Below are 23,351 nucleotides of genomic sequence, written 5' to 3'. Positions count from 1 at the left end.
CGAAGAAACGATAAACGTTCTACTCGCAAAATTGAACGTTGGTTGACTTTCCGAAGTACAACTCCTTGTAGAAAAGTCCAATTACACTCAGAATTTCGCCGGATGACTTATCCTTGTCAAAGCAACCCAGAGAGACAACGCCGGGTTCGTTTCCAGTTGAGCCCTTCTGCCGAAGTGCTTCTCCACGTTGGTTATGCCAGGAAATGGCAGACACAACACCAAGACTCGCTGGGCAGCAGACCACAAGTCGCCAAAATGTAGTAAGTAGAGTCTCCAAACCAGCAGTTACAGTTTAAGAGGTTTAATGAAGAACACAGCAGAACATGGACTCAACGCCTGCTGACCAGTTCTCCAACTGACTCAAGAGAACACTAGTCCCACAATCAGGCATAACAATTCTAGAATACAGGCAGACCATAGAGAGGCGATAAAATCATAGAGAAAACATCAGGAAAGTAACACAATACGTTTACAACACACACATAATCTGATATCTTGATTATTCTTAAGTGTGATAACAATTGCGGAAACCCACTCAGAGCTGTCAGTGGGCTCTATAATGCCTTCAGAACAAAGATTATTCAAATGTGACTTAAGTTTGTCTCTAACTCTCAAAAGCACCATACGCACTTTATGTTGAATAGGTAAGGCTCCTTTCTTAAGCTTAATTTTGTGTGAGTATCCTTTAACTTCACCCACCACATTCTCAAAAACTGTCTTGTACTTATAGAGAGTAGAAGTTAAAGAAGATTTCTCCCAAAAAATATCGTTAACAGAAATGTCTCTCAACTGAATTGGATGATCAGACCCTGGGCATAGATTAACTCCTAATCTGCCCAAATCAAACCACCCCACAATGTTTTTTCCATCTATAGCCACAAACATTTTTGTAAAAATCATGCGATTTTCAAATTTCAAAGAATCTTCAAAGAAATCTAACATCTTGATATAGAAATTGCCAAATGCTTTAGGATTAATATCTGAAACAGTAAGGTTGACACCCTTTCAATTCTCATTAAAGAAGACATCAAATAAAATGGTTACTGGCGATCCAGAATCCGCTATAGCCTCAAAAGCAACATCACCAACTAAAACAGTTCCTAAAGGAGCTTTAAAAGGAAGTGTGATGTTGTTAATAGAATTATTAAATGAATCATCATAAATTGTGAGAAGAATTTTTGCATATCATGTTCAACACTTAAAACACTATTAACAGTAGTGCTAGTGCTATCATTTTTCCTTGGAGTTTTACAAACAGAAGAGAAAAGACCAACTTTCCCACACTTGGTACACTTTTTCTTAAAGCAGAACAAGCAACAGAGTTTGCCAAAAGATGCCAAAATACCAGCACTACAAATGTCATTCTTGATGTTGCAAAAGGCTAACTCCTGTTCAGATCCCCACACAAACTTACATCCCTTCTTAAGCAAGGACCTCAGAGGAATGGTCTTCTCTGAAAAACTTTTAACAAATTTAGAGTAATACTCTATGAGTCCCATAAATGACCTGAGCGGGTCCTTATCTGTGGGATGCGGAGCTGATTTTATTGCCAACAACACATCTTTCTTAGGTTTAATTCCAGAGACAGAGATCTCATGGCCCAAGTACTCTATTTGTTTCACAAGAAAAACACACTTCTCTTTTGTCAAAGTAAGACCAGCATCATGAATCCTGTGTAAAACTTTCCTGAGAATCTGATTATGCTCAAAAACGGAACTTTCAAAGAGTAAAATATCGTCTTGGAAGTAGACTACCTTTTCTAGCCCCCTGAAAATTTCATCCACCATCCTTTGAAAAACACTTGCGGCCGAAATGAGGCCAAAAGGCAATCTGGTAAACTGGAAAACCCCCTCAGTGGTGATAAAGGCAGTGAGATGTTTGCAAGTGTCATGTAATTTGATCTGGTGGTAAGCGCTCTTGAGGTCTAGTTTAGAAAAATACTTTGCACCATCAAGAGTGGATACCAATTCCCAGATATTGGGTAGAGGGAAAGTATCCGCAATCACACACTTATTTAATGACCTGAGGTCCACACAAAATCTCAATTTACCATCGGATTTTTTAGAAATCACAACCGGAGAGACCCATTGGGAACCCTCCACCGGTTCAATGACCCCATTCTGCAACATCTCCTCCAATAAAGCCTTAACCAGACCCTCCAGCATTTTGCGATTTCGCGATTCACGAAAAAATCACGAAATCGGCTAACTAGCGCAATGGCCGCGATATTTGCAATATTGGCCGCGATATTTACAAAAAGTGTCTACCGGGAGGCACCAAAATAAACAATGGCCTTTTATTGGCTATGCGCACAAACGTCACTATGTGGCACTGTCCAATATCTGATTTCTTCTGGCCAAGCTGTGAGAGGAGACCTGCACAGCATTAACTGCATAATCTTTATGTGTCGATTTACAAAAGGGGGTGGTGATGAACAGAGTGTCTGAATTGAGCAGACCACTCTTACCCAGTCCAAAGATCAGGGCTTGATCCATCACCGTTATTTATCTCACTGCCCCATCCCAGCTCAGAATCTGGCTATATGCAAATCAGTCTGTCCCTGGCCCAGTGCATCATGGGAACAGGGCAGACTAAACTACCAAGCCAATTCTTTACCAGAAAGGAGACAAGCTACCGGGGACCGGTTTCTGGCATTTCAGCCTCTTCGGCCCGGCTTGCTTGAATCCTGATGGAGCAGTGAGAAAGGGACTTCTGCTTTCTGGTTAATTCAGAGACTCTGTCCCTCACCACCCCTTGTTGTAAATATTTTTGTCCACCCTAAGCGTGGAAGGGTATTCTCAGATGTGAGACCCTTGCTCATTGCACCATCAGGATTCAAGCAAACCGGGCCGAAGACGGCTGTAATGCCAGAAACCGGTCCCCGGGAGCTTGTTTCCTTCCCAGTGTAAGAATTGGCTTTTGTAGTTTGGTTTGCCCTGTTCCCATCATGCACTGGGACAGGAACAGACTAATTTGCATACAGCCAGGTTCTGAAACTGGGATGGTGCAGTGAGCTAAAAAACGGTGTTGGATCTAGCCCTGATCTCTTGACTGGGTGAGAGCTTTCTGCTTAATTCAGAGACTCTGTCCCTCACCACCCCTTGTTGTAAATAATCTTTATGTGTGGCCTCATCGTTCTGTTCCTCGGGAACTCGGTCGGGGTGCACCTTTCAGAGAGACGCGATGGCAGGTGCACCTGATCTCTCCTTCCCAGGACGTCTTCCGCTTCAATCCCATCACCCAGTACAGGTCTGTTGTAGCGAAATAAAGGTTTCAGCGCGCCATGAGGCCCGGCTTTAATAAGGAGGGCATACAACTCCATTTGGCAACTTTAGTGGTGACCTTTTTAAGGAGGGGTTGTGCGCTTGGAAGTGTGTGAAAGACAGGAGAAGCGGATACTCTGGGGGCATATTTGCCATTTCTGCATTTGAAGTGGGCTCTCCCTTTTCTTCAACCAAAAAGTGCCCTCCCCAACCCGCTCTTTCCTGTCTCATCAGGCTTAATAGAATTATTAAATGAATCATCATAAATTGTGAGAAGAATTTTTGCATATCATGTTCAACACTTAAAACACTATTAACAGTAGTGCTAGTGCTATCATTTTTCCTTGGAGTTTTACAAACAGAAGAGAAAAGACCAACTTTCCCACACTTGGTACACTTTTTTTAAAGCAGAACAATCAACCGAGTTTGCCAGATGTGTTTTAAATCCACACCTAAAGCAACTTAAATTGAAGTCTCTACCCATTTTGATACTACTATTATTATGAGTTTGAACAGCACAAACAGAAGAATTACTAGAATTTTTAACATCTTCGGCAGCAATAATTTTAGAAGACTCAATAGACCTCTCAATACCTTTAGCTAAATCTATGACCTCAGCTAAAGTGGGGTTACGACATGCAAGAAGTCTTTCCTGTATTTTTTTTGATGCACAATTAAATACAAATTGATCTCTGATTGAAAGATCAACATAAGCTCCAAATTCACAATTGGCAGCTAAAACTCTTAAGGCTGCCACGTAATCTTCAACAGTTTCGTCAGATAACTGTTTTCTTTTATGAAAGGCATTCCTTTCAATCATTACATTTGGCTCATCTTCGAATTGTTTTTCAAGTCTTGCTACAGCTTCTTTAACCCCTTGCGTGCGGGGCGTATTTTCCGCCTGTGCTGACTCCGCCTTGCGCGGGCGGAGTCATGACGGAACGGTTCCGTCATCAGCACAGCTCACCCGTAGCTGATCGCGGAACCGTTCTGTCATCAGCACGCAAGGGGTTAAACACATTCAATACATCACCGCCTCCACTTGGTGGCACTATAGGCACAAGATTCTTAAAAATTTCTATTGCAGCTGTTCCAAGGTAACTGAATAGAATTGCTTTTTTCCTTTCTGCTGAAAATTCAGTTCCATCAATGGCTACAATATATATTTCAAATGTTTCCAACCACCTTTTCCATCGCAATTTGGGTTTTCCAGGAATTTCCAAAAATATAGTGGGTTGATTACAAATTTGAGAAGATGCCATAGTATGAAAACTTTATAATATCCAATTTGAACAAATGAAGAGTAAGTATTTGTATTATATACACTGTTTAAATTTGTATGTGTGCAAATCACAGCTGTAGAGAAAATGTACGGGCACATGCATCATTGGTTTGTGCAGTCGCAAACGGTGCGAATCGCAGAATTTGTCCGTTTGCGAATGCAAAATCATGTTTTGGGATGCATCAAACTTCATTCATTTTTCGCAAATTTAGGAATCGCAATGTCATGTGCGAATTCCTAAATTAATTCGCAAAAAGTGGAAATCGCATTTCTGTTAGAAAAATGTGCATGCATCAAAAATCGCAATTTGCATTTTATGTCAAAATCGCAAATTGCATTTCTTAAAATTAGAAGTGGTCTGAGGTGGTGGTATTTTTTTTCGCTAAAGGACAACAGGTGACATTGATTACAAAGGCATATAAGGGGAGCACCAATGGATGTCAGAAGCATTTGCCATGGCTGCAGTCATCATATTTGGACGTAGGCGGAGATTGAGAGCTGCAGCTAGGAGGAGAATGATCAGTGATAGGATATTTAGGTTGCGCATCACTTTATTGGGGCAGAGTGATCCAGAGATATATGACAAGAATAGGCTCAATGGTGATTCCAGCATGGAATTGATAGCTGATCTGGACCCATATTTACAAAAGCATACTCGTAGGACCCAAGCCATTCCCACGCATGTTCAGGTGCTTTGCTCACTTCACCTTCTTGCCTCAGGTTCATTCCAAGGTGTCATAGCCATTGATGGTGGTGTGTCCCAGAGTTCACTGTCTAGATTTTTCAATAATTTCCTAGATGCCATGCTTCATAGGATAAGGCATTACATTATATTTCCAAATACTGCACGAGACTTACTCCAAACCAAGTTAGATTTTTATAATTTGGCACATTTTCCACATGTGATTGGCTGCATAGATGGCACCCATATTCCTATTTGTCCTCCCTCACACAATGAGTATATTTTTTGCAATAGAAAAAGTTACCATTCCCTGAATATTCAGGCCATATGTAATGCCAAAACTATTATTACTGACCTGGTAGCCAGCTTTCTTGGTAGTGCCCATGATTCCTACATTTTCAAGCAAAATGGCATTCATGGAAGGCTGTTGGCTGGAGATTTTGGTGATGGTTATTTGCTAGGTAAGAAATACATTTTTTTAAACTTTCCAATGGTTGATGAATCATCTTACATTCACTGTACTAATTACTATTCTGTTTGTTCATGACCTATAGCCGCACAGATTAATTGGAGGGTAAAACAGTACAGCGCCGAGACGCCTGCAGGCAATTGTTCGCGCTTAATAAATGCCAAAAATAAATAAATAGGTGACAGTGCTTATGGAATAAGATCATTCATACTCACTCCCTATCTGACTCCAACTACTCGTAAAGAGCAACTGTTTAACCAAGCCCACATATCAACCCGTAATGTAATTGAAAGAACATTTGGAGTGATGAAATCAAGATTTCGCATACTTCACAAAACAGGAGGCTCCTTACAATATCCCCCAGAAGTGTGCTGTAAAATTGTTGCTGCTTGTGCCATGCTGCACAACGTTGCAACTAAGAGAGGCCTTGAATTGGATTTTGAAGAAGAAATGCCCAACAATGACAATCAACCATCACAACCCCAAGCCAGAGTACAGGGTCCAGACGCTGCAGAGGGAAGGAGAAGGCGGGCTGAGATCACACAACATTACTTTTAATACAGGTATGCCAAAGACAATGTGATAGTTTTGCAAAAGATGTTATTAATGTTTCAAAAAAGGGAATTTCACATCTAGGCCAACACCATTATAAGTCATGGTGGTATCAATATATTTCTTGTTGTAACTTTAATAATAAGCAGTAAATCAAATACATGTGCAATGAAAAGGACAATACTCAATTCATTAAGCAACCTACTTCTTTCTCCCTCTGACCCTTAAGGCTTCATTTGTTACATTTTCTGTAGCCTTGTTCATTTTTGTACCTTTAACATGTTTCCTCATACTACGGCGTTCTACATTTTTACCAGAACTCCCTTCCATTGGTACATCATCATTACTTGGAGTACAGTCCTCCCCAACAGACTTGTCAAAGATTGACACATTATGCATTTTATCATTTGCAGACATAAGTGATGACATACCTTTTGACATTTCAGTACAACATTGTCTAAGGCCCTTCTGCATAGCTACTGTATTTCTAATCAGCTGTGCAGTCTGCATGCACATTTTATTCATCACCCTACTACAAGTATGGATAGACAAAACTGTCTGATTTGCCCTTTTTAAGTGCATTAAAGATTGAGCATGCATTTTTGCACACATTTTGTCCAAGGATGCTGCAATTTTGTCTAACTTCTGAGCAGTCATTTCATTTGCATTATCCATGTGCGCAGACATCTCCATTAGACTTCTGTTAATGCCACTGACATCATCAGTCATGCCACTTATTTTCCTTTTGATAACACGAATATCCTTTCCTTGTAGGTGTTGAATTTTGAGGAGTTTCAGTTCCACAGCACTGGCACTGGTGTCCTCCTCATCATTGGATCTATGCTGACCCTGACGTCTCCTGCGCCTGAAAAACTGCTGCAGTCTATGGCATCTGTGACCTGGTGTTTGCACTGGAGTTGGGTTTTGGGGTGCCTCTTGGACTACAACATTTTCATTTTGAGTAACTTCACTGTCAGAATCTGGCAGCTGGCATATTCTTTGACGTGCATTGGCTCTCTGCACTATTGGTGAGGAAGCCTCTGAGTTATTATCAATTGAATTTAGTAAATCATCTGTGAATGACTCTGCAAAGTCTATAAAATGGGTATCCAGATCAGCATCTATTAAGAAAAGATTTTGGAGAATTTACTTTACTTTGTGCATTTGGAACACTTGATTTAATTACTAAAATAAATAACTCCTGAAAAAGTAAGACAAGTTTGCTATTTCTTTAAAAAGTGTCTTTTAAAACTGTATTAGTAGGTCCTTTCAGTATGTTGAACAAGATTTTCATTTTTGCTAACCCAATTCTTTAAAACTACAAGTACCACAATGCATTGCTGCGTCTGTCAAAAAACACCAGGATTTCATTTAGTGTGAACGATTTTATGGAAGAGAAAATTGTACATTATTTACTATTGACTTTCAAGGGCAAAGATGTTAATAAAAATGACATAAGTCACTCTTACCTTGAGAGGTTCCTGGTAGGTCAGACGTGTCAATATCCAATAAGCCAATGACTGCCTCTGTAGTAAGTGTCCCTTCCACATGATCATCCAGGGGTGTGTTTGGCTTGCCTTTTGGAGTTCCCCCACCAGTCTTCTTGGTCATCTTCATTCGCGTTGCCATTTTTTCTTTTGCGCGACTGCGCAAATCATACCACCTTTTCTGCAGATTTGTTATGTCCCTATGTGCCACTCCTACAGCGTTGACTTTGGCTTGGATTGCCAGCCACAGTTTCATTTTTACTCCATCTGGCACTTTCAGGGACATTTTACCAAAAAGTTGATCTTGCCTAACTGTCACCTCCTCTATTAGGATCTCCAACTCGAGGTAACTGAATTTGACCTTTCTTTTCCTGCTGTTACTTTCCTCTGAGGCATTCACAGGATCCATTGCAGTGGGACAAAAAGACAGGCTCCTCCACCTCCAACAGCCACAGCTTCAACTGCCAGTACACTCTGAAGCATTTGAAATGGTGCATCAGGTGTACTTAATTGTCTTCCTGGCTCACTGGCAGCACCTTCATTGAGATGCATCATGTGTGCGGTTTCGCAATTTGCGATTTCGCAAAATGCGAATTCACACTTAGGAATTCGCATATTTAAAGCGAATCGGTAAAAATTGTGATTTTTACCAATTCGCATAAAATATGCGAATTTCATGATGCATCCCATATTGCGATTCCTTATTTGCGATTCGCTAAAAATCGCAAATAAAGAGTCGCATTCACTCACGATGATGCATGTGCCTGGTAATATGCACTTCAAAATAAACAAGTGTGCATATCACTGTAGCATTCAAAATAAACAAGTGTGCATATCACTGTAGCAGATAAAATTAGTAGATGATGTGATAAATAGTAAAGCAACATGCACCTTGCCATGAATAAGTGTGCATATCACTGATTACCAAATTCGATTTGTAAATATGAAGGAAAAACAAACTGGTACTGTGGAAATCACTGAATCTGTGAAATACAATTTAATGCGTGAGCTTGTTAATAAGCTCATTTATATACGCGCTCGTAACTCAGCTTCAGTTTCAATCAGCGCGTAAAACAGCTGACAGGCTTCGGAACACAAATAAATATGGCCGCGACGTTGCGTGCTTCCACAGACGTCCAAGGCCTGAGCGATGCGTTCCAAGCTTATCAAATGCGGTCCAGAGACTCCTTAGCAACCGTTGCTAAAAGGATTGCGTAACAGTAGCTGCACGTGAACTGCTCAGAGCGCGCGATGACTAAACGCGCAAGCAGGTTCACTGTAAGTAACGGTCTCTTTTCCAGAAGATAAATAAACTCAACAGTACCTGGATTTCTCGAAGCAAACACTGCAGAATAAAATTGAAAATTGAAAATACGCCAAACCAGCCAAAACGAAGTAAGTTCAGAAGCGATCTTCTTAAGATCTTCAGAAATGATGGCAGAAAGTTGCTTCTAGCGCACAGTGGGTCGGTAAATTAATAATTAAAACACCTCGTCGCCATTGTACAAAGCGGAGGAGTCAATTGGAGTTAAATTCTTATTTATTCTAGTAGTAGAAATGACCCACTGGTGCACAAGCTCAGGAGTCTTATCAGATCAGCTCCAACCGATCTCTGGCAATCGAACCTGAGCTCCCCACAAACACGTTCCACATTACATATTAAAGATTCTAAATGATGTATAACAATTCTAGCCAAAGTAAAATACACAGTGACCTAAGTTATTCAGGACCTACAATAAAAAGAAAAGATAGACATATTTACCACATTGTATCAATCAGTAAGTATACATAAATGCATTTAGTAATTATGAGTTTCAAATCAACCAAAGTCATACAAATGAAAAACAAATCAGTATAAATTTCTCTTGAGGGGATAGATTAAGTTAAATCAGTTCTCCCATAAAGACTGCACCCTACTCTGCTCTTAGTTGTTTCAAAGCGGAAAAAAGCATGTCCACAGTTTCTGGAAAAGTTTTGCTCTCCACTAGCTTAAATCACACAGTTCGAACATTTGCTACACCGATGCATGATTCTCATAAAAAGCTCCAATCAGGTTTAAGGCACACAGAGATAATATAAGTTAATTATTTTCTCAGGATCTTTAGTGCACCTGCAGTATTTGTTGCTAATCTAATAGAAAGTAGAAATGTATTCGACCAACAAGATCATTGACATACAAAAATGTCTCACAACATACATTATATAATTGAGTTAAAAAAAGTAAAAATTACATCATGACTTCATGATTCCAAACATCATTTAAAAGTAATATTATAGATTTGTTTACTTGGGTGAAATTCTTTAAGGCCTTTATAAACAGTTTACATTGTCATTTAAGATACACCAACAGTCAACAAGACAGTTCATAAATATCAGTATATACAACAGGCCCCCTATGTAAGCGTATGATCATAACTTACCTCCATGTTTCAGACTCATGCCCAATGGTGTTAATTTCCCATCTTAGACCTCTGCCACCAAGCATAAAGCAAGTATCTAGATAATGCGAACACAAGCCACCTTGGTGCATCAGATCTGAACACTAGTAATGCATCTGCAGGACGTGTGAACAACAACAATCGAAAAGCTGGGATAATCCATGTTTTTCTTGGGTGAACATAGTGGGGACTAAAGAAAACAAAATGTTCTGTGGTTTCAGGGCTAAAACCGCACAACAGGCACAATGAAATTACAGTGGCATTCGCCCAGCTACATTTCATAGCATTCAAAGCACCCTAGTCTTAAATTGTATATAAAGTGCTTGTGCATATAATTATCAAACTTAAAACAACTTATAAAATGTAAAAATCTAATGGTTAAAGTGCTTTGTGCCCTGATATTAGTGCAAAAAGACTCAATATAGTCCCAGTATTTTCTTTTTAGCTGGGTAATTATTTTTTATTTTAAATGGACTGTGGACCGTCCTACATAATCCCCAATCCCAATTAAAAAAAACAATGTCTGACTTTTTTAAACCACACCAATCATCCTGCCTGTCTATCAAGAGTTAATAGTTCTTCCACTGCGTCCTTAACCGGGATCTGGGTGTTACTGATCCAAAGTCTCACCCACAATATGAGGACCTACTCGGCAATGCTGTGAGTGCGAAGTAAGTGCTTTTATTTATTTATTTCTCTACTCTCCACCATCCTGTCGAATGTCACACTCCACTACCCCCCACCCAACCCTGCACCTGCCACACCTCACCGCCCCACAGCGTTACCTGTGCGTGTCGCCACTGCTGTAGGGTCAGATGGCAGAGTTGTAGTCTTAAATGCAGCGGTAGGGGCTGGTAAGCTGGTGTTAGTCCCCCTTTGAAGTATGTCCTGGGCTTTTTTTAAATCCGGTACTTGCTCCTAGGGAAGATACTTCATGTTTCTTCTTTTTCTTCCTTTTGACAGGTGGTCTAGTCTGTGGTGACACCTGGTGGTAGGTCAGGGACTGCGTGGCAGATGAGAATTCCATTATTGTTTCTGCCCTGAAAAAAATATCTAGTTCAATGTCCCAAGACACCCTACTGGGGGTTGAGTCTGAATTCGAAAAATAGGTGCTCCTCCCTCCATGGATAGACGTCGTTCTACCACTGAAATTTCCTTGTCTAATACTCTAGCTCCTTTATCAAAAAGCATTCGAGGGTGGAGTTCAGAAGGCTCTTTGGTGTACCCTCCTTGTCTCCCATTAGTTTCCGTTCGGCCATTTACAAAAAATCCAGTCTCACAGGGGAGAAAACTTGTTCTGACGCAGCGCGGCTTTCAAACAACCCTCTCAACCATTTCACTAATCTAGGAGCAACTTATTTCACTCGTCGGTGGGGCCTATAGCACCACAAGTCACACACTCTCACACCAAAAAACACACTGCCCCCTGAATCAGCGACAAGTAGACGAGCTGCTGGATAAGCGGGGTACCTTATTAACCTATACAATAATTTTATACATTATATACATTAAAATTTTCAAATGCTTAACAGTTATAAGGAACAAATATCAAGGTACTCCGCTATTTGGTTGATGAACCAACTAGTAGGAATCAGTTGATGGCGATTAAGTCCAGCTCAATCACATTATTCCCATAACTTTTAACATTAGATTGTCATGAGTTTTATTTTAATAAACACAGACTCGAGTTTATATTTTAAAGAATTTTGTCTAGATTCATTAGGAGAGAATTTTATATTGTAAAGATCTTATTAGACAAGCACATTCTAAACATTATTTAAAACATTTTAAGCAAAGAAAATTAAAAAATAAGCAATACCAATTTGCCATAGGGCGATGTCAGAACTGCATAGAACAGGTTTCCAAGCTGACTGTCTTTCTAACCTCCTCGATGTCTCCCTCCCGACATAGAATCTCTGCGACAGATTCTTGTTTTCTTTCCCCATCACATTTTTAAAGTCCAAATAATTTCAAAGGCTCTTGCACCAGAAAAATCGTCCAAACCGACAGCATGTCGTGGTGCGAAAATAAAAAACCCACTGAACCAACCTTAACCCTCAATTGCACAAACTCTTTTATATCCTTTTCTCTAACTATCTAAACCCAAATTGAAACTTTTAGGGTCCACACTCATCTCTCATTGGTCCATTAGAGGGGTGGTGATGATCACCTCATGTCCTCCTTGCTTAAACCAGTTCGTAAAAAATGCAAAGTCATATCGAAGTTTCTCATGACTTAATGTTCACATTTGTATTTGTCTATCATTTTGTATCCATTCCAAACACTCAGATTTCAATTCTCATCCTTTCCTAGACTTTTAAATGCAGGCAACTTTGGCACAACCCCCGTTCATAGGCCTGCCTGGCCTTGACATATCTTGCTCCGGGGATAGGCCATACACTCGTGACTTGTCAGCACATTTGCGCATGCATGGGGGCCATCTTTGGATTTCATTTCCACCATGGCGTTTAAACAACCACTTTCGGACTAGGCCGTGCAGCCCAAAATGGGAACTAATATGAAAACAAACACAACAGAAATTTGATATAGAAATTAAGCCCTTCTGTTTACCTCCCACCATTCTAATTTTACCATGTTAGGTGTTACCTAGCAAAGCAAACATATATTCGATTTTTACTTACCATCTGCATTCTTTTGCCACAAAACAATTCTACCATAAGCACAAATACATGCATTTCTTCTTTTATATTTAAGTCATCACAGCTCTATATTAGTTCGACTCATTATTTTTATTAGCAAATTAGCTTCTTTGCAAAACAGCTGTTTGTTTTCCCAAGTTTGTGTCTAACTCATGTGCATTTTGTTGATTAGTTTACATGCGTCACACAATTAATATTTTTACGGTTATGAGGGAATCATTTTACAAGGGGTACAACAATTTTTGTTTCTCCCCTGCTCCATCAACTCCCCCCTTTGGTGATTTTATCATCACAAAACCATCCCCACAAAAAATTTCTAAGAACATGTTTCAGGTTCTTTCTTCTTTGTTATAGCTTAAATATTAGTATCTTTCATACTTTGTCTTTTAGAGTTGTTATACACATTTTCTTTATACTCTTCCAACTCAATTTCTCCCATTTCTCGTTCTCTCTGCTTATTTTTCTCAATTTTTACTCTTGTTTGTTTTTCAGCTTTTCTTTTTCTAATACATATGCACACTAATCTTAATATTAATGCCATTAATATTACTATTGTTACTGCTATTAGTATCTTCCCTACCAGTAAACTACCTATTTCTGCAAACCATTTCTTTACAGCAGAAAAACTCTTGCCAAGTTTCTCTAGGACACCATCAACCTCCGGTGGAGCAATTTCTTTATGTAATTCAGTAATATTCTTAATGTATCTTTGAATGTTTTGACTTTTATCAGGTATATAGGTACAACAGTGTTGCACCTTCAGTACTCCGCAAACTCCTCCTTCTTTTGCTAGTAGACTATCAAGAGCAAGTCGATTTTGCATCACCATAGCTGTCATGGCCACCATTTTGGTATTTACCACTAAAAATCCTCCAGCAGTATTAGTTGATAAACGATCTACTATCGTTGATAGTTTTTGAATTGTATTTGCATTAAATGATATACCCACTGCTGGTATCAATGCTCCAAAAATGTCACCTATTATCTCTGCAAAACTTTCCCTTCTTCTACGTGTTAGTGGTTTACCTATTTCATGAATTCCTCTAGTTCCCATATCTACATGAAATATCTTTGGAAAGACCAGACCCAAATAACAAGTTCCATACCAGTGGCTTGGAAACCTGTAATAAGCTTTGTTTCCACATATAAAATAAATCCCTGGAAATACAGGATCATTTCCACATTTAAATCACCATCTCCCCATAATTCTGTATGTGTCTTTACATTCGCTTGCACCCACAAAAGTAGTTGTCATACATAGTGTTATCTCTACAAATGCACAATTTCCCTTGTTGTGGCAAATCTAATCCTATTGCTACATTAGTATTACTCTTTTCATAATTTCCACCCTCGAAATTCCACTGTGGTGTTTTCAATTTACTTTCAGTTGTTTTTATTTTATATTTAATTCTCCTGTCCTCAACCATGTCTAAAAATACTTTCTCTTCTTTTCTCAATTTGCATGTTAAATTATATCTAAAGCATATTCTAAAGTCAGTTCTTTCGTTTCAAGAAAAAATTCACCAAAAACTTTGCCAGGTTTCACTTTGTTCAATCCATGTGCTGTAGAATGTTTAGCAAAAACATAATCTACATCATAATATTCTAATTTGCCTGTTTATAAAATAAGCTGGAGAAGTGTGGCTCACTGGTTAGAGCAGGCAGACCCTGAAGCAGAGGTCAGACCCGGGACCAGGGTTCAATTCCCGACTCGGCAGGGTCTTGAGCTCAAATGTCCATGGACTCGATAATTCTTGCTTCGGTGCCTGACCTAATCATGGGTTCACACTCTGCAACTCTGGGCATTAAGCTTGCTTAATCTCCACAACGGCCCCCCCGCGGCGGGATGCCTGGCTTTCACCTTGGGGATGCCCTGTAGGGGCTATCTCACAGGGAAAAGCCAGGACGGGTTCCCAAGGCAAGCGCGGAGATACCCCTTCGGGGGTCGATTCAGGCGCTATATAAGAAACATAATAATAATAATAATAATACACTACAAGTTATTCCATACGTCAAAGGAAGGTGATGATATGTTACACCCTCTGATACAGACACAGGTAATTGCATGCAAATATAGCAATCATGTAAATCCATGGTCTCTACATACTCATAAAGCAATCTTGTAAAAACATTCTTCGAAAAATCATTAATTGATCTATCTCTATGAAGCTCAGTATTATCCACAATTTTTACATCATTCTTTAAATCATGTATCTTATCACTCTTTGTGCCGTTATGCTTTTCAGTCAAATGTTCAGAATTCGGTCTAAATGGAATAATTATTGCTAAAATGAACCATATGAGCATTAATACACCTGAACAATATAACCACATTCTACACCATTTGCGCAAAAAGCCGCATCTAGATCCTCTATTGTCATTTTCAGACATTATGAACTTTTTTTTCTCAAAATAATGTCTTTTTCACACTTAGGAAATATGTCCTTCGAGCCAACCGCTCTTTTAGATCTTTTCTTTTGTAATGACTCTTTTCACACTTTGGAAGTATGTCCTTTTAGCCAACTGCTCTTTAAACTCTTTCATTTCAATTCTTCTTCTTTTGGTTTTGTCAACTTTCTTTAATGTGCCATCCTTTGGTTTTTAGTACAATCACAGTTAATTTATAGTCACTTTTCACTCACCATGTTCACCTTGGTTCTCTTGACTGCTCTCCACTTCCTCAGTATCAGACAGTGCAATATAAGTCCATTCAGGGGATTTACATTTCAAAAATGGCCTCCTCACTCTTTTTGTTCTTTGCAAAAGTTCTTTATTCTTTTTTATTTGATCTTCTTAACTGGTTATTTCATTCACTTGTTCCTTTTGGTTTTTATTCACATTCATTATGTTGAATTTCAGTCCTTTAAATTGTATAGGCCAATTATCTCCTTTTCTTGGCTTTTTATTTTCAGTCTCTATTGTCTCACGTTCAAATTTCCAAGCTCTTTTCTGTGGACTTTTTCTTTGATTTATTTCTCCATCACTTTCATCAGAGTCTGTCTCAGATCTTATTTCACTTCCTCTTATCTTGAACCTTATGATTTCAGGCTCTACAACTGAATCTTGATCCTCTTTTGTTAATTCAGTTTTATTTTAAATTGTTTTTATTAGCATTTGATATAATGTATACAGCCAACATTTTCTGTTACAGGCAGTACCAAAGTTTGATCCTGAACGTTAGTACAATGCGCTGGCCCTGCTTACCCACTTGGTGGTATGGTTTGTCATAGAAGGAGATGAAAACCGGAAAAGGACAGCAAAGTAGGAATGAAGAGGAGAAAGGGATAAGAAAACCCAATAGGGAGGTATACGATCTAGGCACAATCCTTAGCGACCGATTGGTCAACTTGCATAACAATTGTCCACAGTTCGGAGTTCTTGAGGTCTATTCCGAGGCTCCTCAAGAGCCATAAGCTTAGGTTCACTCGTTTATGGTGGCTTGTATGGGTCAAGGGACCTGTCCAGAGCCTCCCACAGCCCCCGGGAAGATGCCTTCCATGGGGAGTACTGCATCGCCAAACTGTCCACTCCTCTGAGGTAAGTAATCCAGTTTTACCATCCTTGGAAGCAAGTTTTGCTAGTGTCTTTCCAGTTGTTTAGAACCAGTTTCACAGTAGCAGTCAGTAGTAAGTCCATTAGCTCCTTTTCCTTCCCAGAGGCAAGATCAGATCTCATAAATGCTGTGGCAAGGGAGGCGAAGTCCCTCGTTGTTTTGCGTTTAAACACATTATCAATAAAGTCAAAAACCCTTCCCCAGAAAACCTTGAGTGTTGGGCAGTGGAAGATGAGGTGTGCTAGGTCCCCCTTCTGTGTGTTGCAGTTCCAGCATAGGGAGTCCTCTCTGACGCCTAGTGTGTATAGTCGGTCTGGGGTCCAGTAGGTTTTGTGAAGTAACCAGAATTTTGTTTGTGCAAGGACTGGGGTGCTCTTGTTTTGTGTGGCTGAGGACCACAGCGTTTCCCACTCCTGGTCGCTTAGTTGGGGATGAAGCTGTTTGTCCCAGTATTCAGTTGTTTTAGCATTGAGTTTGGTGTTTTTTGGGTAATAGCTTATAAATTTGTGAGACTTGGTGTCCTAGTTTGTTCATGTTATACACAATGCGGAAGATCGACGGTTGGGTGCTGATTCTTTTTGTCTTCGATAGGGCTGCTTTTATCTTTAGGAATCTGTAAAGATTTAGGTCTTCTAGTTGATAGCCTGTTTTCAGGTCAGAGAAAGTAATAGGAGCCGTCCCCGTCTCTAGTTGGTGAGGAAAGCATATACCCTTCTCTATCCATGTCTCAAAGTTAAGACTATTCCCCTTGCATTTGATTTTGCTGTTTGACCATAAAGACTCTGGACCCCTGGTGCTGACCTCCATTCTCCTGTCTATCTTTTGGAGTGCTAATTTTGTATTTTTTTAAAATATCAGCTTAGATGTGCGTGGGTATGTGTTTGTCGTGAGTAGGGCAAAGGGTTGCAGGTTGTTTAGAATGGCCTTCTCTACCTGTAACCAAGCTGGTGTGTAGTCTGGCGTCTAGGTCACCCATTGTGTTACCTGTTTTGCTAGGAAGGCTAGTTGGTAGACTTTGAAATCTGCTAGGTTCAAACCTCCCTGTGTTTTAGCAAGTCTCAGTTTCTTAATACTGATCCTTGCTTTCTTGTCCCGCCAGAGGAATTTGGTGAGTATGTTGTCGATTTTACGATGGAAATCGTCTGTGAGTAGTAGAGGGAGCATGCTTGACAGGTAGTTGATCATCAGCGTGATCATCATTTTTAATGTTTCTATGCGTCCCCACCATGTGATGAATTTCGGGGACCAGGCCTCTAGCAGGTTCTTAACCTTTTCTAGAAGGGACTTTTCATTGTGGCATAGGGTGCTGTACAGGTCTGTACCGAAGTGTATGCCTAGGTATTTGATGTGTCCCGTATGCCAGGTCAAGTCCGAATGCCCCAGCGACTCTCTCATGCAATAGATGTTTAGTGGTTTGCATTCTGATTTTTTGTTGTTTAGCTTATAACCTGATAGTTTGGAGTATTGTGCTATTGTGGTCATCAGGGCCTTAATAGAGGGCTTAGGTTGTTCTGTTAGTATCAGGATATCCTCCGCAAACGCCGCTAATTTTATGACGGTGTCCTTGATTCCGACCCCTTTTATGTTCTCGTTTAGTTTTATGTCTTGGATGAGGGGTTCTAGAGCCAAAAATCAATTTATGGGGGGAATGAATCACTTGTCCTGTGTTCCCTGGGTCTTTGATAACGTGCGGGGGTTCATGATAGTAAAAAACCCTCATATGCGAACACTAGCGTTAGGCGGTATATCTTGGTTCTCCGCCATTCAGTGCCGCAACAGCATTATCATTGGGTCTTTTCCTTCGTATGATATGCTGACCTCCACATGGAGGAAGACCAACTGGAATGACAGTAGTGGCCAAGAATAAAAAAGAGGGCGTGCTAGTGCTCAAGTGGGTGTAGTATAACATTCCTTATATCCAGTCTCAAGTGTTTTTATTCTGTAGAGCACTGGTATAGGAAGCTAAAAAGAATAGCGTGCGTGTTAAGACCCAGTTACTAGCCTTTGGCACTAGTGAGATCGGTCAACATGTTTCAGCCTCCTGGCATCTCTAGAGCCTTTCGTCAGGACCAAGTGATTAAGAGTATATATATTGGCTCTTAAATTAAAAAAGATGGTGTACTCACCAACTTTATGTTTTAGAAGTAAGATAATTTAATCTTTACCGGCGGTGTTTAGGTTCAAAACATATATTCTGCTAATGTCGCTCATGAAATAATGCGCATTTGTCAGATTGTGCGTGCTCTAGTGGAAACAAGCATCGTGTTGCAGACAGTCAAATGACTCATCGTAATCAGGCGTCATTACCTTTGTTCACAATTGTTTTGGTGGCATCGACGGATTGGGCCAGCTTGGCAAACCTGTTGCTGGTATTGAAAATGAATAAAAGGCCATTAAACCATTCTGGATTTACTTACAGTTTGTTGCCTTTTTCAGCGAGCGACCGTTGTGACTCTTACCGACATTGCCGTTATGGGGACTTGTTCTGACTCTAATCCCCGTGTAATGCGCAACCGCTTGGAGCTGGTTTTGTCATACTTTGTGAATCGAAAAAAAAGAGAGACTCATGGTTGGCCCTTTGGTTGGCAATGAGGATGTTATCTACTTCGATTGATAAAGGGATGTGTAGGTAGTGGTAGATTGTATTTGTGGTGGTGTTTTCTCATTGCTCAGTCATGATCGTATTGTTAAAGGAGTTGACAGTAAAGAGAGACTCTTGGTTGGCACTTTGGTTGGCAAAGGGAACGTTACCTACTTCGATTGGTACAGTGATGTGTAGGTAGGGATCAATTATATTTGTTCTTTGTAAACATGTCCTCATGATACAGAGTGATGTCGGTGGTAGTATTTGCTCATTGCTGAGTCTGTCATGATCGTGTTGTTCTAGGAGTTGACAGTAAAGAGAGACTTGATGGTAGGCACAGCAGTTGGCAAAGGAGGTACTATGTATTCCGTTGGATACACAGGTATTTAGGTGATATTAAGTTATGTTTTATTTATTCATGATAGGGTCTTCCCGATCTTTTTAATGGTGTCGGCTCTTCTGCGTATGGTTAAGCTAGATGTTTCAGAGTGGGAAACATACCGTGCTGTTCATGTAGAAACTTTTACATGGGGGAACATACCGTGATGTTATTTATTTATTTATTTATTTATTTATTTATTTAGCATACTTATAGAGCACAAACCTGTCACCCAGAGGGCATCCTGGCGCTTTGATCAGAGAACCCCCACACTGGACAAGCACAAACGCACAACCATTACTTGGGAAAGAGATAGGTCTTTAAAGCCTTCCTGAATGGAAGATAGTCCTGGTAGCTCCACAATTTGGCTGCCGCCACTCTAAATGAGCGGCCACCCATCCTCACTCTTTGAAACCTAGGCACCACCAGAAGGTGAGCCGATGACGACCGCAAAGGCCGTGGGGCAGAATACCATGCAAACATGTTTTGTAGCGGGATAGGGCCTAGGCGGTGTACCGCTCTGAACACCAAACAGGCCGCTTTAAATTGGACCCGTAGATCTACCGGGAGCCAATGCAGATCGCGAAGCGCAAGAGTAGAAGAGCTAGATCTGGGTCGTGAGAGGGCCAGTTTGGCAGCCATATTCTGCACCCTCTGCAGCTTCCCTATCAAGTTTTTTGGGGCCCCCAGGAGAAGACCATTACAATAATCAAGCCGGCTTAAAATAGTCCCACGGACTATTTCTGGCCTGGACTGGGCGGGGAGCAGAGGCAGAACTCTGCGTAGCATACGGAGCAGCATCATACATGTTCCCGTGGTTTTGTTAACATGTAGGTCTAATTGTAAGTTAGGGCCAAACATGACCCCTAAATTACGAGCTGACTCCGATGCCAACACTGGTTCGGGAAAAGTGCTAGGCCAAAAATCGGTGGGTAAAGCCCGCGGGATCCGATCAGTGGAACAGTGGAGCACCTCCGTCTTCGAGCTATTGAATTGCAAAGAATTTGCTCGAAGCCAATCCGCTGTAGCTGCCATACAGCGATGGAAGGTGCTCAGTGAGATCGCATTGTTCCCTTCCAAGGAAAACACCAGCTGAGTGTCATCGGCATAATTAAATGCCGAGACCCCAAAAGATTTTATTAGCTGGACAAGTGGACGAAGGTACAGGTTGAACAATATCGGGCTGATGGCCGAGCCCTGTGGCACCCCCTGCCCAATTTTCCTTGGCTCCGAGCTGAAAGGCGGAAGTGACACCAGCTGTTGCCTGCCCTCAAGATATGAGATCAGCCAGTCTCTGGCCCCCTCGCAAATCCCGCACTCTTCCAGCCTCCTAGCCAGGGTCTGATGGCAGACTGTGTCGAACGCGGCCGACATGTCGAGCAGCACTAGAAAGGCTGCCCGACCACTGTCGACACGCGAACGCAGATTGTCCAGCACGGTCACAAGTGCGGTCTCCGTCCCATGACCAGGTCGGAAGCCAAGTCAGTTATGTGGAGTCCGTAGGTCTTATGTGAGTGAATACCATGGGATGTTAACATTCATTCCTTCTTTATCAGTTTTCAAACGGTGGACCCAGCGTTGCTCCTTTTCATACAGAACTCGTTCCATGTTATGGTTTTTTATAGTGAGGGTTTCCAACACTACCCAATTGATGTCTTCTGTAGAATGGTTGCTCTCTATGAAATGTCTGCTCATCTTCGTCGTTGCTTTTTTGCACGAGATGTTGCTCCTGAGTTCAATTATTCGTTGTTTCACCTTGCAGCAGGTCATCCCTATATATTTTAGTTTGCATGGGCTAATGATTATGTACACTACATGTGTAGTGTTGCAGTTTGTATGGCTGCTTAATTCCCAATTCAGATTGGGCAGAAGTTGGAGATTCTTGGTCACTTTTGTAAGTTTACAAACAGAGCATCCTCCACATAGGTAGTGTCCGACAATGGGGGTCAGGTTCCATGTTGTTGTTAGGTTGTTGTTTTTCATCACTGTTTTCGGTCTTGTGTGCACCGGTATGTCTTTTAGATTCTTGGTTCTCTTATTGGCAAACCTTTGTTTTGGCCATTTGAGGGAGTGTGAAGTGAAGATCCTCCAGTTCTTGTTAATGATCTTTTTAACTGAGTTGGATCCTGTATTATACGTGGTGACGCAGGTCAGTAGATCCTCTGGGTCATCCTGTATATTTGTTTGTAGCAAGTTCTCTCTTGGCTGGTTGCGTGCCCTCTTCTGACACTTTTTTATAGTTCTGATCGGGTAATCTCTCTTCATGAGTCTATCTTCCAGACCTCTGGCTTGCTGTTTGTAGTCACTCAGATTGCTGCAATTGAGTTTCAAACGCAAACATTTACTGTAGGGTAGGTTCTCCTTAAGTGGCCGAGGGTGTAAACTGTTGTATGAGAGGATGCTGTTGCGAGCTGTAGGTTTATAGAAAGTTTTGGTATGTAATGAGCCTTCTTGTACGAAAATGGTGATGTCAAGGAAGTCCAGATTGTTTCTGTTGGCTGTGTAAGCGAACTTCAGGCATTCGTCCCTTGAGTTGATCCACGTTATGAATTTAGTGAGGGTTTCCAAGGTGTTGTTCCAGATCATTATCACGTCATCTATGTAACGACGCCAGAGTTTGATATCTTGTAAGTGTGGGTTGTTCGGGGTATTGACATGTTCCTGTTCAAATGCACTGACATACAGCCCTGCTATGCTTGGAGCAAATATACTGCCTATAGATGTACCATGACATTTTCCGTACATGGTCCCTTCGTATTCGAAATAATTCTCGGTGAGGGCCACTCTGCAACACTGTAATACAAAGTGTCTCGGTGTCTTATGTTCCCAAATGTCTGTGAAGAGAATGTCTTCTAGGGTGTCTTGCTCTCTTTTCCAGGTTTGCCATATTAAAGATGTTTTTTTTTTGCAGTCTTACTCAGGTCTTCAACCTCCTGCATGATGGCTTGCTCGAAGGCTTGAATCTCTATTGGGACTAGATGTGTTGGGGGACAGAAGGTCGATTTTGGTCTCAAGTTTGTGTCACTTGTTGTCGCTTCTTTTTCTTTACCTTCAAAAAAGGCCTTTAGTTTTATTTTCCTGCAGAACTTACCCATCTCGCTTCTCAGTTTGAAAATGTCAAGAGGGAGGGTGGGAACAAAACCCAATCCTTTGCTCAAGACCTTCTCTTGTTCCGTTGTTAGTGTAAATTCAGTTAGGTTGACTACCAGTGATTCATCGAACTGGTTCCGGGTTGTTTTTGGTCATGCTCCGTGTGTACATCCGATTCTCTTGTTCGTTCCAGTTACTCCTTTTCTTCTTCCTCTCTGTTGTCCCGGACCTCTCCCTAAAAAAGGAGGCGGTGGTTGAGTGGTCATTGGTGGGTGGCCTTGGAAGTACGGATTAAACCAATCTGGAAATTTAGGCATTGGTGGTTGGTAGTTTTGTGATGGGTAACTGAAATACCTAGGTGTCTACCAGGAATTCATCCTCCGGCGTTGATTGCGTCTATTTTGTCCTCTACCTCTCCTCGGAGTGGAACCATCATCACTACTCCGGTTGGAGTTATTGTTTGAGCTGTCCCCGGAGAACTCCTTGTCTTCTCTACAGTCTTGGAGTACATAGTCTTCTTTTGAATAGTGGTGCATTTTCTCCTTCGAGAATTTCTTAAGATCTTTGTTGAGTTTTTGGATCTTATTCTGAGTGATATATTCTTTTGTTTCATTCATCTCTTTATTGATTTTTTCCAGTTTCTTTTTATAGACAGAGATATGCACTGTAGTTTTCAGTTTTGCTTCACTCACTTGTATCTTGATTGTGAGGGCTTCTACTAACCGTGTAGCTGTTTTGATTATCAGTACTAGGTAATCCCTGGTGCATTTCCATGATATGGATGACCACTCTTTCCTAAATATGAGATCTTTAAGGAATATACGTGGGGCATTCTGGACCCATAGGCCTTTAGGGGCCGAGTTTGCACCTAGGTATTCCTTCATGATAATCCATGTATTGCTGTCTTAACCA

General features: G+C 40.9%; 1 pseudogene; it reads right to left on the bottom strand.

The window, feature by feature from the left end:
- Positions 1 to 13,188: 13,188 nt before the first annotated feature.
- On the bottom strand, positions 13,189 to 22,444 carry LOC147691795 (uncharacterized; annotated as a pseudogene).
- Positions 22,445 to 23,351: the final 907 nt, after the last annotated feature.

The sequence above is a fragment of the Lissotriton vulgaris genome, chromosome 9, assembly GCF_964263255.1.
Source record: "Lissotriton vulgaris chromosome 9, aLisVul1.2, whole genome shotgun sequence".
NCBI lineage: Eukaryota > Metazoa > Chordata > Amphibia > Caudata > Salamandridae > Lissotriton > Lissotriton vulgaris.
Note: the sequence above shows the minus strand (reverse complement) of the source record. Positions and strands in the feature narration are given on the sequence as shown.